This window comes from Colius striatus, chromosome 4, assembly GCF_028858725.1.
Source record: "Colius striatus isolate bColStr4 chromosome 4, bColStr4.1.hap1, whole genome shotgun sequence".
Lineage (NCBI taxonomy): Eukaryota > Metazoa > Chordata > Aves > Coliiformes > Coliidae > Colius > Colius striatus.
In genome coordinates, this window is record NC_084762.1 from 9,382,094 (window position 1) to 9,402,244 (window position 20,151).

The 20,151-nt window shown below is 43.4% G+C and overlaps 1 protein-coding gene across 1 annotated transcript in view; it reads right to left on the minus strand.

The window, feature by feature from the left end:
• Positions 1-20,151, minus strand: part of MYO10 (myosin X) — a 158,860-nt gene that overhangs the window by 35,983 nt on the left and 102,726 nt on the right. The gene's annotated exons all lie outside the window — the stretch shown is intronic.

The window sequence follows — 20,151 nt, forward strand, 5'->3', positions numbered from 1 at the left end:
GATGTGACAGATGTCTGTCTCACGAGGCAGCCTCTCCCTCTGCAAGGGAGCACTTTTTGCTTTGAGAGCCAGATGGCTGCTGCACCACCTAATCCTTTTATTGCCACCCCCAGGCATGTAAAAAGTCAAAAGCCACATGGCTGGCTTGAAACCTCACGTTACTTTAAAATTAACCCAAAACATTTTCCATCCCTGTTTTGAATGGCAGACGAAAAATAAACATTTTCTTGACTTTTTTCCTGCAGCTGAGGAAGTAAGAGGCAGCCCTGTTCTGTCACCAGAAGCTTGGATTGTCACACAGTCCCCTCACTTCACAAACCTGTATTTGTAAAGAAAACATTGCAAGAGATGCTAACACGGGGGTATCAAAGTTGGGCAATTTAAAGATCACCTCAATTCAATTATGTACTACTCCCTCACATTACTGCTTACTTTTAATTATTCAACAGACACATTAAATTGGAGGGTCAAATGCTGCCCTGGTATCTCTGTGCAACAAGTCTGGCTGCTGTGAGTAAATCAGGGGTGGCAGTTAAGAGATGGGCTGAACTCATCTCTTACGCTTTTCAATATGAAGATACACAGCCGTCACTTGGGGGTTTTTTGACTGAGCTATATCATTGACTCTTCAGTCCTCAGCTGAAACACTCAAATGTATCCATGGTTTCCCACATTTAACAAAAACAACGCGGGGAAGTAACAAATGCAGCCCTATGCACAACACCATGGCATCCACAACTTGGCAATATGCTGCAGCTCAGGTAGTTTCACTCTGTGGATGAAGAGGACTTCGGTGTTATACATATAACCACTTGCAGGCAGGGATAACCTTAAATATAACTTCCAGTCAGCAGGACGCCTCCTAGTTAAAAAAATCAATTGCATGTGTATTTATTGAACCAGAGTGCAAGTACTACATATACCCCACTATTAAACTGCAGACACCTCTCAGACAGACAATAATGACCATCTCCACTTGAATGATGCTTAGTGCAGCACTAAGGAGTTAAACTTGCAGTAGTATAAAACCTCCATGCAAAGGGTAACTAATGCAGTTGATGCTCAGTCTTTTCCCTTTACTGGTGCTCCTTCAGACCTGTAGTAATAAGCAAGCTGACTTTCAGGTTTACACCAAAGTAACACGGGACAGGACTCATCTCTGGGGAGCTGCTAAGTTTTTACCAGTGTTGCTGTAAAAATCAGACTTGTTTCACAAAGGAAGACTTGGGAGGAAATTGTATTCTGTAGGAAATTTCAGCCAGACAACGGAACCATAACTGATCTGAAAACTACTTGTCTTCCCAGGTAAAGAGGTGAATTAACTGCTGAAAGTTAAGATTTACAAAAAAAGGAGGCAACAGAAGAGGAAGCCAACTGACAACTTCCAAAATTGTCTGAGATATGCTATCAACTTCATATCACCTCCTTTTTCAATAGGTATTTCACTTTGACGAAGTAATGGCAGCACCAAACCACTCTGACACACAAAATCACCAGACAACAGCCAGACTCACGCGGGTCACAGCCGAGGTAGGGCACCCAACAACGTCAGTGGGAAATTAATAGCTACAAGTCAGGTGTGTCCTACTTGATAAAGGTGGGGTTTTTGTGCGTTGCACTCTTTCAGAACACAACTTGTAATTTATCATTTCCTGAATCCAAAAGTCTCCACTGAGTTTGCATCAGACAGCACCGAAACTGAGGCTTTAATTCGACCTGGAGCCTCCGCTGGCGAGACTCTGGCTCCTTAAGCTGCTAAATGCTTGCTCTGATCTGCTGTCAGCCTCCTGAAGGGCAAAGCTGCTGCTTGAAATCACAATTAGAAGCAGCCATTAGGACAGACATCTAACACCTACACTTAGGAAAGAGAAAAAGCCCAAATCTCAGTCCCTTGTTTCTAGGTTTCTCTGTGAGAACTCTAGCAGGATGATGTCAGTTTTGCTACTGTGTCTTACAACTGTTGATTTTCCTGGTTTAGGAAAGTGTTTTGTGGAAAACAGATGCAGAGAAAGAAAGATGAAGAACAGGTAAGAAGATGTAAGAAAGTAATTCTTTATTTAAAAACTAGTAATTGTTCTTGACATCTTAGTTTTTAAAATCTGCTGGTTTACTCCTAAAATGAAGTTGTGGCAATTTTACTCTGGAGAACACCTGTAGAAATTCTAGAGTTCAGTCTTCCTCTGCTTTATAGTGAGTTTTGTAGTGGTCTTCACATGCAAATGTCACTGATATTTCTTCAGAAACAGGGGGACTTATTAAAGCTGAGCTTTCTGAAACAATAGCCATAATCTTCTGATCTCAGCCACCAGCTCCACGTGTCCAAACCGATGCCGGGCCTTCCTCCCAAACAGATTTGGCTGCATCAATGTCTAAGATGAGATCCAGCTGAACCAATAGGACAATTTCTGAGTGCCCATGGTTTGCTTTTTAAAAGTACATTAAGCTCAGTGATTCTTATCCATAGATACCATTTGGCAGTCTTTACTCATGCCAAGGATTCAACCTGAAACAAGTGCAAGTGAAAGGCCCGCACTCACAACAGGAAAATGCACTGCAAAGCCAGTGCAGGCAAGGCCAGGGCAACCTCTCTGTCAAACCCAGAGACTTTTGCTGCAACACCAGGTTGGTCACCTCCTACTTCCAACAAAACATTTCATCTCCTGCTCTTCTAGCCATTTCTTCAGTCATTTGCACCAGAAAGTTTGTTGGCATCAGCTCATTTAACAGTTTCAGCCTAAGGATGGCTGCACTTTCAGCACACAGGAGCTTTAAAACCTGTGCACATCATACCCAAGGACCTGGAGCAACAGGTCCCACTCACCTGGGAGCACTCCTGTTTCAAGGAATGGAACTCACTATGATCTTCTCCAGTATGCAGCTACCTGTAACTGGAAGATGTTCAGGTACAAACATAGACAAGTTTGATGCCTGCTTTGTTTATGAAGACATTATTTTACTGTCCCAGAGTCCACAAACACAGTTAAGAGTATAAGAGAAAAAAAACCCCAAAGAACATGCCACAGCTAAAACATTTATTTGGTATTTCTCCTGTATGGCACTGGCAAGTCAAGGACTGTCTGGATAAACCTGAAGTGTTTTACATGCCTAAAGTTATCCTGGCCTCTGTCTACACATCCACCCCATAAAAAGCCTCTAAAAATTATTAACACTGTTGGTGGTAACTTGTTAGGAAAAGAGCAGGGGTGTATTGCAACACCACTTGGGCCTCAAAAAATATTGCTGCAAACTCCAGGCTGGATTTCACTGCAAACTCAGCAATGATAGGCTGGCTCTTTTGTACAATCTCTACAGGTCTGAACGTGAAAGTAACTGCATTTACCAGCAGCAAATGTTTACACGATTAGCTGGTCTTCTCTTCAACTCCAGCTACTGCATTTGACCTGGGTGACTCATCTCCCAGCCCTGAGTATTTCAGATAAGAGCCAGACTTCAGAATTAGCCACACTCACGCCACAGGTTAGAGTTGCCCGTCCTAAAAATAACGCTATAGAGAAGGAACACTGTAACATTAGAGCCCTTCCACTGGGCAAAATAATCCAAGCAGGAGACTCTACGAACGAATGTGAAAATGCTGTTGTATTTATATTCAGGCTGTCACCCAGATTACTTTACAAGCAAGTGCATCTCAAGGATATTTTTAAGATAGCAGTCTATTTAAGGGCTATGAAGCAGTACATCCCCTCACTGATCACTTGCACTAGTGCTTAAAGATTTCAGCTAGGTTAGATCCATCTACAAAGGTGGTGAAGTCATATCTCAGGTCCTGCTTGTCTATTTAGAGCAAAGCTAAGAGCTGGAACTGGCTGCATTGTGGGAGAAAGGAAACACACAACAACCTCTTTGTGAACCTTCCTTTCTGAAAGGTATACAGGATTTCTTCTAAAGGAAGGCAGAATTTGTCTGTCTCTCTCATAAGCACAGAGGAATGCTACTCCCTCAAAATTACAGTGTCATTTCTTTCACACTGGTTAAAACCTCACAGAATCAGAAGGGATTGCTAAAAGCATAGGCTTGGACACTGGATATATTTAAGCTTTCTAAGTGCGTGTTTATAGCTGTCCATGTGATTGCCTAAACTTTCAGCTGAAGTGAGCCTTTGTTGTTTGAACACGTTATTCAGCTAGTCCATTGACATGCACAGCAAGTCTTATGAGCAGCAACTGCAGGACAGTCCCTGTGAGACAAACAATTAAGAGCACTTGGGAAAAGGGGGGACTGAAGGTTTGGAGGGGCTCTGGCAGGGTCTCAGCAAACTGACAGAAGGTGGGACTTACAGCACAGACCTCAGCTGGAACTTTTCATGGACCCTCCTTCTCCACCTGTGAATAATCTTGTTGCCACTTCATCTGAGGTCATCCTCACTAAAGCCTCCAGTCCCTGCAGACTAAGCCCCAATCTGGCCTCATTCTCACCACATTGTGACCCCTCAGCGGCCTTCTCCTGAAGGAAATCAATCAGGCAGCCTGACAGCCACAGCCACGCCGTGAAGGGACACGCTGGGAGGTACTAATTGCATGACCAGCTGTCCTCCCTTTCATGTATCCCGGCAGGCAACACCAGCAGCATGGCTGAGCTGTTCACGGCAGCAGCCGAGAGAAGGGCTGAACGCGCTGCTCTGTGTCTGCTGAGGCTACACACACCAACTGCAGATGGCAAAATGCTGACCCTCCACGTCAGCAGTGACATCAAATCACTTACATCCACTGACAGCCCACCTTTATTTTTCTTTATTTTTCCCCTTTTATAACTTTTCCCCCCTGTACTTTCACTCCTCCACACCAGACTTTTCAGTCACACCTTCCAAGGGGTTTTTTCACTGGACAGTTTCCTGTCAGGCTGAGCACATCACTCCATTTCTACACTTAGAAGCAGTCAATCGTGTTTGAGGATGGTTCCTCTAATGTGGTGTCTTTGGATAATGGCATTTATTCCTTCAATTAAGTTTTGTCCAGGGATAGAAAACAAGGATGTAAATACCTGAGAGAACCTGTTTGGGATGAATTTCATCTTGCAGGGCCAAAGTCTGGCATAGCTGTAAAACCTTTTCTGGTAGCAATCTGTGTAAGAAACCGATCCTGTGTACTTCTAATACCTAGCGTAGTGTTGCTACAAGTAATCTCGCACTTGAGTATGTGAAATCCTCCCTGTGGCTAGTTCTCACTGAGATGCTGATGCATTATCACTTCAGCAGTACATCCTAAAATAGTAGTGCAGATAACTTAGATCCACATTATCACAGCTCTCTTTGCTTTCGCTGGTGACATGAAACTCAGCAACCTTTATCCAGACTACAGCTCCATAGGGCAGAGAGAGGATACAGGGATCTTATATCCTCTTCTTTATTGTTGGTACATAGAAAGGAGGAGGTGGAAGAACCTCACTTCCAGACAGATCATGCTCCACAGAGGGACAAGAGATATCGAAACATAACAACCTAAAGAAAGCAGAAGAGGACTCCAAATCCAAATCTTACTTTGTTCTCTGCTTCAGTCCTGGGCATCCACCTGCTGCTCCTCTTGATCTGCTCACATCTATTCCTTTAGGACCATATGCCTGAATGCTATTTACATCTTGATACTTGTCTATTTTAGAGCATTGCTTTAAGGAGAACACTAAAAATTCTGTGGTCAGTCTAGTGATTTGTGGGCTAACTAAGCTGTGCCCCTCAGCTCTGTGACTGCCACTGAAACGTGCCCAATTTTAAAGCACAACTAGGGAGAGTTAGGTGAGGGCTGTGAGAATCAAGATGAGTAAAAAAAAAACAGTAAGGGACTTCAACAAAAGCCTCGAGGAGCTCATCAGTGAGAAAGCTGAGAGGCCCTGACAGTACATTGCAAATAGCTCCACCAGGAGCACACATTCAACAACAGTTTCTAATGAATATCAGATACAGACATAAACAGCATGAAAAGCAAAGCCAGACATATCCAAACCAGAAGGCACACCATTTTCTCACTGAGTGTATTCATTGGATGAGTTTAGCCATGGTGATGAGACTGTCTAAAGCCATCAGACACTTCAAAGAAAACATCGCATGTCCTCTTCCTTCCAGCTGCTGGTAATGCTTTCCTTACATTTTGCCACACAGCAGTTTAAGACTGAAAGATCTAACTAGTTTCCCTTCAGAACTCCAGTTGTGGAAATAACACTGCTTTTATTTATTTGAAGAAGCTTAGTCCTGATTTCTGTAACCTTTGGTACTGGGCTACCTGAACATCAACTCTGCACCACAGAGAGGAACAAGACACACAGCTACTGGCCTACAGCCCATAGTGCAGCCCAGAATCATACCTCCTGTGCTTGGCAAAGAAGAAAGTTCACTACTTACATTAATATTTCATGGTGAGCAAAGGCAGTTTGGGTGAGATTTTACTGTGGATGACCATCTATGAAGACACAGGATGCAGCGCTGCAGACCACCTTGGATTAAGTCATTACAAAGCCTTCACACATTCACCATGACACAGTAAAAATCTCCTCCACGTTATCAGCTTCAGTAGTTAACAATGGGATGAGCCTTGCCACAATCATGAATCACACCTCTACCAACTGTAAGGTTTAAAGTCATACAAAACCAGTTTGAGTTGCCTTTAATTGATTTCAGGGGGAAGAGTGTGTGTTTGTTGTGTGGTCCTGGGGGCCTGCAACTTCCCAGCTGAAAGCCAAAATGAGATCCCAGTAATGTTAAAAAGTCAGCACTTGGCTGCACCCCTTTTTCAATACTGAGGCCACAGGCAGTTTCTCCTCCAACACACTTTGCCCCTGCATGTGGTTCATTCCCTCAGTGGCCCATATGAGACACCTACAAAGCACGAGGCTGACGTAACCCATACACTCGCTGCTCGGTGCTTTCTCAAGCAAGGAAATGTTCCAGGGCAATTCCTACACCGCATAAAAGATAGATGCTTCTATCAAATTATCTCCTAAGGAGCCTCTTCTCCTCTCCTTCCTCTAGCAAGCCTTTTTTTTCCTCTTTTTTTTTTCTTTTTGCAAGCCATAGTGGGAAGGCAGCCAGGCTGAAATCACAGCCAAGAGCTGAGATGTGTAAATGAGGAACGCTGCAAAATATTCAGCCAAAGAGCTCGGGGTTGCCAGGACACCGGAGGTCGGCCAGCACTCAAAGGGCACATTATTCCCACCCTGGCGCAGGCACAGGGCTCCATTCACAGCAGGGGCTCCTGGCTTAGGGCTCTCCCTGAGTACCCCAGGCTGACCCCTGACAGAGACTGACAGGGTGTTCCACTGCACCAAAACTGCCCCAGGGGCTGCAAGTAGCCCTTGCTGGTTTTCATCCCTACCAAAAATGCCCTGAGGGACTGCCCCAGAGCTACCCGGCAACAGACTTGCAGCGGGGTGTAAGTTTTAAAAGTAGGAGAAAAACTGTAACACTGCAGTTTAAATGCTTTTTAACCTGGAGAGGGGAAATTCAAGTTTAGAGAAGGTGATGGGGATCCCCGAGCCCAGCTCAGACGTCTGCTTGGCTGACAGCAGGGGCTGCGTGACGGCCTAGATAAATGACCCAGCTCAGCCCCATGTAATCGGTGTGCTAATTACTCCTACATCTTCCACCTCAGCATGTCTGAGATAGTCTCAGTTCAGCTTTGGCACTTAGCATTTGGTACTTAAGCTGTTGCTTTTGCACCCCTAGACATTTTTACATTATATATTCAGAACTTGCCTTGCAGATCTGCAACCAACTGGAGAAGATATCAAGGTTAGTGAGATGTGTGTGTGTTTGCAGGGACTGGACAGAAAACAAAGGTGGTTGTTTTTTCTTGTGTACCTTCATTTCACAGAGCAAGGCAGCAAATATATTCCTCTTGGACTGCTTTGCTATAACACAACAGGCCTGTCCCATCCCCCCATTAAGAGTTGGAGAGCCTCCTACTTGAGTTCTTTGATGTTTCTGTGAACCACATCAAAATGAAATTAGGTATTACTGATAATTCAGAATTTCCACCCTAAACCAAACAAAAAGTCCCCTTACTGATTTCTTCATGTATCATGTAAGCCTGAGATAGAGGAACTCTGTGGATCACAGCTACCTGTGCTGCCACAGAGGCCGTGGTAAAGGGACGTATGAGTCAGCACAGCCTTAGCTAGAACAGCAGACAGCTTCTGTGCTTCCTGCAAGCATTGCTAGTAATTGCATTTGGTAGAGCAAAAACCCCATTGTCCTCTCATTGCTGTAGATTATATATTGGCAATCAATAACACTTGCAATGAAAGTCACCATTTATTTTTCCCTCACAAAAAAGTTTGCACAAACTACTTCTTTGTTCCAATTTCTATGCATCTCTGAAACAAGAGTTAACTATAGAGTAAATTAACTTGGCTTTATCAGCATGGTGCAGTTACCCAAAACAGATGGCAAGAAACTCCCCTTAACATCAATATGCTTATCAAACTATTAACTGATCTAACTACACACACACATATACAAAGAATTAATTAGACAGTAAAATTACATCAGGATCTAAGAGATACAACATTCAACCACCTTTGGTTGAGATGTCACTGTTCATTACAAGCAAGGACGCTGGTCAATGGTCTTTTGTTTCAACAGGGCTCGTTCCTTCCCTTCTTACTTACATGAAGCATACACTTAGAATCACAGAATTGCTATGGTTGGGAAAGACCTTTAAGATCATTGAGTCCAACCACTAATGTCACAATGCCAAGCTCATCACTGAACTGAACCATATCCCTCAGCACTTCATCTATGTGTCTTTTGAATGTCCAGGGATGGTGACTCCAGCACCTCCCTGGGCAGCCCATTCCAATGCTTAACAACCCTCTCAGTGAAAAGGTCTTCCTAATGTCCAACCTAAACCTCCCCTGGTGCAACTTTAACCTAGTTGAGTCTGTTTTTAAGATGATCCAGTGGAAAAAAGTTCTGTCCTTCCTCATGTTTTTATAGTTCTGTCCTTTCTCAAGGTTTTAAAATATTCTTTACCACATTTAAACAAGGATATGGCTCTTCCTGCCTTAAAAAGTAGATTTTTCTTTCTATCCCTCTTCCACATTTTCTGATTGTGGTGAAAACACATTGTTGAGACTCCATGATGGGTTAGATGCACTGTCATTACTGATGTACCAACACTACATATTGTGGGATTGGCCAGCAGCACGGACTCCATAGCACTGGAGTGATGGATGTCACAAGTCTTCTCCTCTGCACAGAGGATCTGCAGCTTTAGGCTGGGCACACACCTGTAAGGGAGCTGCACACATGCCTCGCTCCTCTTCAGAGCTGACAAGAAGCATTGTGGCTCCTGGTACTCTTGTTATGTAGTGACCAAAGCAGCATAAACCCAGTAATAACTTAAGCGAAGCATTGAGACATGTGCTTAGACCTCATTGAGGCCAATGAGATGTACATGCCCTACAAGAACTGGGCTGATTTGAGAGGTGCTATGTTGTGCATGCCAGTGGTCACAGGGAAATGGCAATTTTGGATGGCTGAACAACAATTTCTTTCCCCTGAGAAATTCCTCAGCTGGCTTAAGTATACAACCAAACATAACCCTTAATATTTGAATCAGAGAGACACTGAAGATAAAACCAACCTTCCCTAAACGCAATTTTGTTTGATATGTGAATTATTTGCTTGTATGAAAGACTTTTGTGAAGCTACTTTAAGAGTTAAACCACTTTAACACTTTAACTTAATTATTGAGGCTAAAGATGCACCAATGGTGTGGCTGGCCAGCTGCAGATGAACATATTCATCCTTTTCATGCTGAATCTGGGGCAGCCATTCATTCAGGAAAGCCAGGGTGGCAGAGGATTTGGCATTTATCTGGCTTTCTGAAAGTGGATGTCCTCTCTCAAGCCATCTACTTGATCTCTACTTGACTATTAAAAGTTTTGAGACCCCCAAATTCACTACTACCCCTCTTCTTACAGCATAGTTAAAGCTTACAATTTCTGGAGCTACAGAGAGTAAGTTTCTGCCATGAAACTGCCATGACAGATGTCATCACCTGAACAGTAAAACTTAGCACTACAAGTTTGGTGACAAACTTATCTTTCCTACACTAAACTTTGTGTAATCCTCATGGGTGAGTGTGACAATCATAGAATCGTAGAATGGTAGGGGTTGGAAGGGACCTTTAGAGATCATCTAGTCCAACACCCCTGCAGAAGCAGGGTTACCTAGATCAGGTCGCATAGGAACATGTCCAGGTGGGTCTTGAAGACCTCCAAGGAAGGAGACTCCACAAGCCCTCTGGTCAGCCTGTTCCACTGTTCCATCAATCCAAGGGTGCAGACAAAATGTCTTGGTGTCCCAAATGATTTGCAGGGTGCAATGGGCTTCTTGGCACACCAGCATACACAGTGTCTGCTTACTCTGTGCTTGGGACTGAACAACAAAGCTAACGCTGCCCACGCAGCCTGAGGAGTTGTGGTGCCAGCACCTCCCTAGCAAAGCTCCTGTGATTGGCATCAGCTACCCAGTTCCCTGTTGCCTGAACAGGTAATGCGCATCAGGAACGTGGAGAAGACAAATCCACAATGGCAACCTCAAACCTCATCCTGCACCAGCCAAAAACTTCCTGTAGTTTAGGCTGACAGCTATGACTCAGCTGATGTCCTTAAACACAGACTTTACAACTACTACATTCCCCTTCATACAACTGAAGCCACAGCCTCACCTCTGCTATTCGGATGACAGCATTAGGAATGGACCTGCCTTGCCTCTTAGGCTTACAAACTACCTAAAACCATCAGAAACAGTAAATTCTGATTGCTAATTAAACAACAAGATGCTTTCAGACACCTTCAGTAAGCATTTCATGGTTAAAGTTTCATCTTATGAGACGACAGCAGACGTCCTGAAGCGTACTTACTCCTCACAAATTCACCACAGTGAGGTTGTCCCCACTAAGCCTTTGCTTCTTTGCCACATCCTGGGACTAAATTACGAAAAGCCACATATATCTATGTACATATAAACTGATAGACACAGGTAAACAGAAAGAGTTTAGCAACTGACCCAAGTCTACTCTTAAACTACACCACCTTGTGCTCTTGCCACAGATTTTGTGTTCTGAGGATAGCTCTGACACAGCTCTGTGAACAGACAGCCCTGTAACTTTCAGAGCATTCCTATCAGTAATCTAGGTGTACTGGAAAAAATGATTGTTGTTATGCTTTCATTTATGTTAGAAGTTGTAAACACAACTTTTTATAGTAATCCAATCAAGGTGAAACGAAACAAATCTTACCTTCATGGAAACCAAGCTGTTTTAGCAAAAGAAATGCTGGATACATCTCACTGATGTTCCACACAACATTTTGACCTACCATCGCTGTTATCATTTGGGGTTTAAAAGGACACAATATCAGTGAGAGAAGAACAAGTTATGAGAACCCCCTTTCCCAAGTCCCACAGGCACTTTATCAGATCATTATCTCCCTCATCTAAATTTGCAAGGCAAATCTAGGGTTGCTCTTCTTGAGGCCAGAATAAAACTCCCATAGACCTGAGTGATGCAGGATCAAACCCATCCCCTTCATAACACATTCTCTCAAGCAATTTTATCCTAATTTTCTACCCTGTGGCTGAATTCTGACATGTGCAGAGGCAAGCTCTAAGTAGGAAACCAAGGAGTAGGAGCTAGATCCCAGGAGCAAAGGCAGTCAGCAGAGAACAGAGCTATTTTACCTGCTGGGTTGGGGTATTTCAGTGGAGGGCAGAAGGGGGAAGCTGACACTGCAAACAAAGTAAAAATATACTGCTGTTCTAGTCTTCTTTGCTTTACTACTGCACTTGGTTTTCTTCCCAGGCATATTTCTTGTATTTCTTCAGTGAAAAAATTACTGTCTCAAATGTGCCCCGTCAAGTTTCTCCAGTAAAACTACAAAACTGATTTAAGCCTTCTGGGTGTTGCAGCTTCCTTGCTGGACTCCCCCCACCTCCACCACACTCGTCCCCAGTGTCTCTTTCTTATCATGTAATCAAAAGCAAAACTACAGTGATGCCTTAATAAATTACACGAATACTACAGTCTTAAACTTTACATATCTGGTTTTCCTGAATCTATGCCATAGACTAATGAACAACAGAAAAGACCTTTCTCCAGAAAGCAGCTCATCAGTGCAGCACAGGTCTTCCCCCTCTGCACACACAGCTCTACTGCTGCCGACTCCTTCCGTGCTCCGTTAACAATCGTCCCTTTAACTTTCCAACAGAGTGTGATTTATTAAAGCAGACTGCTTGGCAGCAAAGCTCTCCTGGCATTCAAAAATATGATTAGACCAGTAAATTTGGTAGAGTGGTGGTTTTTTTTTTTCATAAGCTTGATTCTGCGTGCCTTTACCCTCTTTAAAAGAAAACACAAGTCCAGAAACACTTCCAGTACAGCTTGCTCAGACAAACTCCAGGCACTTTTTCCATTCTTTTTCTACAAGTCCACTGCAGCTCCAAGTATGCAAGATAAAAATGATCCAAAACCCTGTATGAATGAAACCCCTTACCTTTTAAGGCTTTTTCACCCTTCAGCGTTTGCCCATTGTGAAAAACTGGATCTTTAGCAGTTGCAGCTAGGCACACACACACACACAGAGACACACACAGAACAGGGCTTTCTTCAGCTCGCTGGTATTTCAAGTCTTTCATGTGATATCTTTGGCTGTACTTGCTTAATTCATTCCTGCTGCTACTCAAAGGAAGTCAAGCCTAGAGAGGGCTGGCTCTGCAGCAATCACTGTAGATATTCCTGACTAACAGGACACAGGGCTAATCTCACCTTATAGGCATCATGAATGTAAATATATTTCACAGCCAACAAATTCCTAAACCTTAAGAGACAAAATGCACAAAATCCTCTAAGACTGTTTAGCAAGGGAGTTACAGGAATGGTAAAGTTTCTTTCTAGAGAACAATACTCTGTACCTCAGCAATGCTTTTGGAGCTCTAAGGATGTCTATTTATCATGGACTGTGCATATTCCCTTGGAGTAGTTACCATGAGAACACAGCAAACAGGATTTGAATGTAAATTGCCATCTAGAGATGTGGGGGGATTTTTTGTTGTTGTTGTTGTTGTAGTTAAAAAAGAAAACTTCCAAAGCTTGATGAAGTACCACACTTTTTCTGTGCATACATTTGCATGACAATGCTTGCAATTCAAATACTTGGTGGAGCGCACAAGAAGGAAGAAAAGCCAAGTTCTTTGCTTGCTATTTAGGAAAAGTAAATACTTCAGACTTGGGATGAGAAGTTGCAGCTCTAGGAATGCCTATCCATGTCACACAATCACATATGAATGGATTCATAAAAGGCAAAAAAAATCCATCAGGTGGCACAAAATGCAGAGTTACTGCAGTGCTTAAAGTCAGCTGGCAGTGATAAGACCCTCTGCTGCTGACAAATCAACTGCTGCAGCAGTCAGGATTCTTCTCACTTCTATACATTGCACCGAACTACTCAGCAAGTGTTGCACTTAAACATCTCACCCCTAAGTATTTTATTCTTCCTCAGAATTGTTCTGGTGCTTTGTCATTGAGATCACCTCCTCCTGAGTCTCTCTCCTGAAGTTGTGTTTGCACCTTGATCACAAGAGCACACCGCCACAGTTACTACCAGAGACACAAAAATGACTCCTATCACTTGTGGACAGAGTCCTACCAAATGGTCTTTCCAGGAAACTTGGCAACTGTGCACATATATGTAGCAAAACATGCAAAAATCTGTTAGCCTGCACATCCTGGAGTTTGCTGCAGTCTTTACAGCACAGATTGCTCCCTCCCCAACAGCACCCCATCTCAGCTCTCCATTCCCAGCTTTAATCACCTCCACTTTAAACTCCTTATGCCACGGTCACTGAAAGACAAACCCTAATACACTTTGCAAAGGGATGCCTAGTCAGCCCTGCTTAGTAAACAACAAACCTTGATGAAGAAGGAGGCTATGCCTGTCTGGGTGATTGCCTGGAGAGTGGAATGACCTACTTCAGCCCAGCAAGCAGTGACGCTCTCAGATGGGGACAAAGGGACAAAGCAGTGGCTCCTGGGCAGCACAACCCATATGCTGCACCACAGGAGTGATGGAAGCAACACAGAAGACAGGCCCTGCCTGTGCAGCACTAAACTCCTTGCAGGAATTGTCTTGTTCTTTCAGCCAGGGATTCAGATTCACACATAACATTAGTGTCAGCACACCGTGAGCTGTGTGCTTTCCTCACACCCACTTGCCTTATCACTTTTACCTAAGGAGTCTTCCAGCGCCTGACCTAATTACTCAAATGACGTGCCAGAAAATGATGCAGCTGGGCCATACTCCACAAAGTTTTGTTTTGAAGCTACCTAATTCTGCAAAACCCAAGGGGACAAGATCCAGGCAGCTGAATGGAGTGGCACTGGCCGGGCCCCATGCCACACCTTACCACTGCGTCTTCCTCATTACCAGCAACAAAGCTTTAGAAACCAGTTAAAGGGCTATGGGGAAATAGTTCACATTTTGCCCCCTGCACTTGTTGTCTATTGAGATTGGGTCAGCACACTGTGTTTTTGGGGAATGGCTGCTCTCCTCCCAAAGGATAAGCCTGAACAGCAGCTCCCTGAGCATGACCCATGCTGACCCAGCAAGATGGTCTGTGCTCGGAGCCTATGGCTCTGCTTCCTCCAGGAACAACGACAACTGTAACTGGCAGCCAGAAAGCCCTCTTAAAACAAGTATTTATTGAGAAAACTGAGATTAAAGAGACCTTTTTTTTAAAATTGGGCAACCTCTAAATACATGAGCCATGAGCTGCTTGTATACCTGTAAATGAACACTACTAGGCCTTTACTTTCTACAGATAGTATGTACCCAGCAGCAGCACTTGGGCCATGTAATCTTTTCCCTTTACTTTCAAAGTATGACAGACTAGCTATTAATGTGATGATGAGGCTTTCTATTCCCTTTCTTTTATGGATAACGAGTCAAATTTACCCTGTGATCTGCTAACTCCCAGTACCAGAGAACACTGCAGCTACCCCAGGGCTCTGCAACTGACTAAACCATAAAGACATTTCCATTTAGGACCTAACACTTCTTAGCTTTTAATTGCTGGGCTGAGTGTCTTTAAAAACCCACAAAGGCATCTGCTCCCCAGTAAGGAGACCCAGAGTTTGCTGAGTGACAGAGGCTGGTGTACAAAGCACCTGCTTGGTATACAACTGCAATAGGATGTGCACAGGAGTTTGGAGCTGGACCACTTTATTTAGGATGTTTGTTTGCTTGTTTTAAATAAAAGCTTTAAAATGTAGAGATTTATTCAGATGCTTAGCAATCCTGTGATGAAGGTGTAGTAGAATATCCTTGAAGCTCAGCCTCCTCCCTTGTCCCTTTCCAGGCTTTGTGTCAGTGCAGCAGCATTAGACTTGCAATGTCCTTATCCATATTTCACAGAAATCTGTGATAATGACCTTTTTATTTCTACAAAAAGAATCTCTCTACAAGGCAAACTCGGTAATTCATACTGTCAGGTCTCAATATGCGACTCCAGCTTAACAACCAGTTCACATCCTGCGTTCACTAAGCTCGTGCCTGCTCCACACCCTGCGTACAGTCACGGGGCCAAGCTGTTCTCTCCCTGTTCCTTCACACCAACTTCCTCAGGTGTACTCCTAACTAGTGTTTAGGTTGGTATCATGCTGTACTTAGCTTTGTAATGACTCAGAGCTATTTTAAGAGCACAACTTGAATTCAGATGCCAAGTGAAACAGGTTTGCATCTTATTGTGTAGTAGGGGACATACTGCTTGCTATTCCAGGCCGTCTCATGGCTATTAATGACCTGTGCCTCAAAGTACACTGCAGGTGTCAACAGTCATACCTTGATCCCTTTAAACAGCTCTGTCCTTAGAAGCAATGCTAGTAATCTTATTGCCTTGATAGTCACTTTCCCAGAATTAACATGGAGCACGACAGGACTCCCGAGCGGCAGTAACCCTCACTGAATTTATTACAGACCTTTTTCTACCAGCTGTCCTTTGAGTTGCAAAGTCATTACTAGTGTAAAAGTATTATTTTTCTGTTGCTCCCTCTAACCTCTACCCTGCAGTAGGTTTGCAATACAAGTCTAATTCTATCTCATTTCTTTACCTAATTAAGATTACCTAAATAAGATTAAAAAGAAATTAACATCAAAAACCCCGCAGAGAAACAGAATTGCCCCTTCCAAGCTCACAAGCTCCAGGGGAGGCAGCTTTTACCTTGCCAGTGGCAAGACCATCACTGCAACAGAGGAATGAGACAGACAATAGATAAGCAGGCAGAGAGTTGAGTTGAAACCCTGCAATCCTGTTCAGAGAGCACATACCAACAAAGGTTTGCTGCTAAAAATCAAAGAGTTAAATTCTTGTCTGTAGCAAACATTTCCTGTCAGCTCTAATGATGCCAGAATTTTGCCTACCAAGACCAAAGTGGACTTGGGTCTACAATCAAAGAAATGTGGATACACCTATCTATGAGGGAAGAGCTACATGTGAACCTGCTGAAGTCTCAAGAGCAGGGAATTAGAGAAGCAAGCTGTAATACTCTAAGTTTTCAGAGAGCAGCGCAGATGAGGCCATGCAGATGTGGGAGGCTGGGACCACTCACAATGATTGTGCCAATACACTTTCTAAATAGAAATCCTAAATGGAGAAGGGAACTTGAGAAGACTCCTGAGCCAATCTGTCTGAGGTTGGCTCCTTTTGGGCCAACAGGAAGAATTCTGCCTCTGAAACAGCTCGCACGGGAAGTTCAGATATTACATGTACCCTGAACTGTCTCCAGAGTGGCTCCAAGGCTTTAGCAACTCTATTAATAGCAGCAAGCTGGAAGAAACATTCAGCTGATGGTTGTAGCTTGTTTTAAAAAGACAATGCTTTTTGGTTTGTGGATTTTGTTTGTTTGGGGGGGGGTGGGGTTGTTGATTGTGTGTTTTTTCATTTAAGGTGCGTAAAAAAGCAAAGATGGAGATCAGAAAAGGCAAGACTGCAGAGAGGAGTCATTATCAAAAAGAACAACATGCAAGAAAAGAAAGATGAGACCAAGAAACAGAGAAAGATGTGTCAAAGTTCAGAAGGATAAAATGATACGTTGTTCTGCCAGCTGCACTGAAGATAAGGGGAGTTGAGGAGTAGGACCCTTCATTAGCAGAAAATGCTCATTAAGCATACCAAATGGGAAAGTTTCCACGTTATGGCTAGTTCAGAACAGACTGGAAATTGTGAAAACAGATACACTGATTGTTTGGAGGGGTCTGCCAAAGATTAATGGGGCCTCTGTTCTTCTGTCTGCGGCCTGCTCACTGAAATGTCTTCTGACAAAAGGTCACGTACTCCCTGAGCTCCCTTTAGGAAACTGCACTAATGAGTGCAGAACCTGCTTTGATATGTAAATGTTCAGGGCTTTACTGCATATGCTTGACACTGCAACACATGTAAAGAATAAAACTGTTGATCAATTTAAAAAATCAAATACTTACTGTAAATTATCACATCTCTTATCCAACATGAGCACACGTTAATGCCTCCAAGAGCAGAGCAAGTACTGTCTGCTGTATGTTCTGCTTGGCAAAGGCTGGAATTTGTCTTCCATCTGCTCGATCTCATTCACCTACAGAATTCAAACACTACTTCCAGAGTAAGAGTGCTCAAGCACCACCAGCTCTTCCCCTCCAGAGCCACTGAGGATGCTTGCCAGCAGGTGTATCATCTATTCATGCCCAAGCCAGTGTGCAACAAGGAGCTTGAGAGGCTTTGCTCCTGGGTAACACAACCTCAGCTCTCTCCTTGCCAAGCCTCTCTGGTCCAAGCTCTCCTTTAATGCTTCACATTTCAAAAAAAGCAATTAAGACACCCGTTTCCTTCACATCATTTATTATCTGGCAAGTACCATTTCAGAACTTTTTGAAGAGTGACATTTTTATCATTCCACATCACTGCAGAGAAAAAACTACAGTCAGAAAACACAGAGGAAATGCTCAGTGAGGATTTTTTACTTTCTTTCCTCCCTGGTCTCTCCATTTCAGCAGTTCATCTGAAGGTTTCAAGCAGTTATGTTTCTAACCAGGCCTGCACAGTGAGTCACATTCGCAGCAATCCCTGGTAGTCCAAGCACAGCTAACGGGTGTCTGAGCTGTGCTGGTTCAGAGCTATCCAAATTGACTCACCGTATTTTCCTTTATCTAACTGAAAAGAAGCATCTAGTTGTATGACAGGATAAACTTTGAAATGTTTCATGTGATGTGGATCCACAGAATCCATGTGAGCTACGGAGGGGCCAACTGCTGTTCACGTACCTGCTTCTGTACCTGCAGCATTGCAGAAGGAGCAACACCAACAATGCCACATGACTGGCACTGACAACCACTGTGTCTGTGAGAGATGGTGGGGAACAGAGAGCAGTGCACAGCAGACAAAATCTGGAAACAGTCAATCTCAAAATTGTGTTTTGCATCCCAAAAATGTGTGTTGACACACTTCCTTGAGTGAAGAATACCATCAGCAAGTACGATACATGGACTTCCTTCTCATTTTCCATCCAGTCTTCTACTGAACCAGCTACAACAGGTAACCTCTGTGACTTTTTCCTCTACTCCTGTTCTTGAAATAGCATTTCTTATTTGTTAAAGCCATTGAATCCAGTTCAAATTGCAATCAAGTTAAATGGAAAAACAAGGGACAAACATTGAAGACCTTGGAGGTCTAAGACCCACCTGGACATGTTCCTGTGTGACCTGATCTAGGTGACCCTGCTTCTGCAGGGGGTTGGACTAGATGATCTCTAAAGGTCCCTTCCAAACCCTACCATTCTATGATTCTATAATTGTTGTGTAAGGTCCCAGTGACATTTTACATACCCTTTGAAAGGGGCTGTTTATGGGAATTTCCCAATCTGTTCCAACAAGAACTCCTGCAATTAGATGTGGTTTCCTCAGACTAAAGCAGTCTCTAGCTCCTTCTGCTTGCATAGCTGCAAATTCTGTGAGACCTTTCTTTTAATGAGAGCAAAATGTACATGCAGATAGAGCAACATATGCCAAATTTGTCAAAGATGGAGCATTCTAGTGGGAAAAGCAGAGCAACAAGGAATATGGGAGCAGGAGCTCAGTGTTTTCCTTGCTGTGGAAATGCAACAAGTGCTTGGTTCTTGCATCAACCATGGCAAATCCTTGTAACTTTGGTACTGTGGAGATGAATACCAAACAGTTCAGACACAAAGAGCAGGTCTTATTCACTTCCAGGCTGTTCTCTCTTGCCCACAATCTGAACGTCACCTGACACACCGTAACGGTACAAAAGTGAAGTTGGCAACTGAAATCATGTGCAGTTGTGGATATACAGTCCAAGTAACACAAAACTCTGCAATGGTATCAGCTAGGTTTAATGTGTTAGTGTCCTGATTAACCAGACATCCCAGAAAAATGTAACATGTATAACTGGATTTATAGCAAAGTCACCTGTTTCTAAGTTGCCACATGAAAACCATAAACCAGATTTGGGAGCACCTCTGCCTGTTGCATTTTTTACATAAGCAGAATATACCTGAATAAAGCCAGAAACAGACATGAAAAACCACAGAGTATCAGGCTCAGGCTAACAATACTAACTTCAACTGTTCTTATACCATTACTGTTTCATTTCTAGAGCCTTCTAACACACCTAAATAAGTCTTGACATAGGCTTTCATTATCTGTGACTTAAAAGACAGACTGATACAGTAAGCCTTAGTTTTCAAGTCTGTTTTTAAAAGGTAATTCTGTACCAGAACGAAACAGCCAGCATGAAGACACCTAGAATTGCACATATATTGAAAGACTAAGTGTCTGATGGCAGAGAGTTGGTCATTTACACAGGTTCTACTATATCATAGGAGAGTTTTGGTTGTAAAAGACCTTTAAGATTGAGTCCAGCCACTAACTTAACACTGCCAAGTCCATCACTAAACCATGTCCTTCAGCACCTCACATATGCATCTTTTAAATATTCCCAGGGATGGTGCCAGTGTCTAACAACCCTCTCAGGGAAAAAGTTCTTCCTAACACCCAATCCAAACCTCCCCTGGCACAACTTGAGGCCGTTTCCTTTTGTCCTCTTCACTCTTACTTGGGAGAAGAGACTGACCCTCATCACACTACAACCTCCTTTCA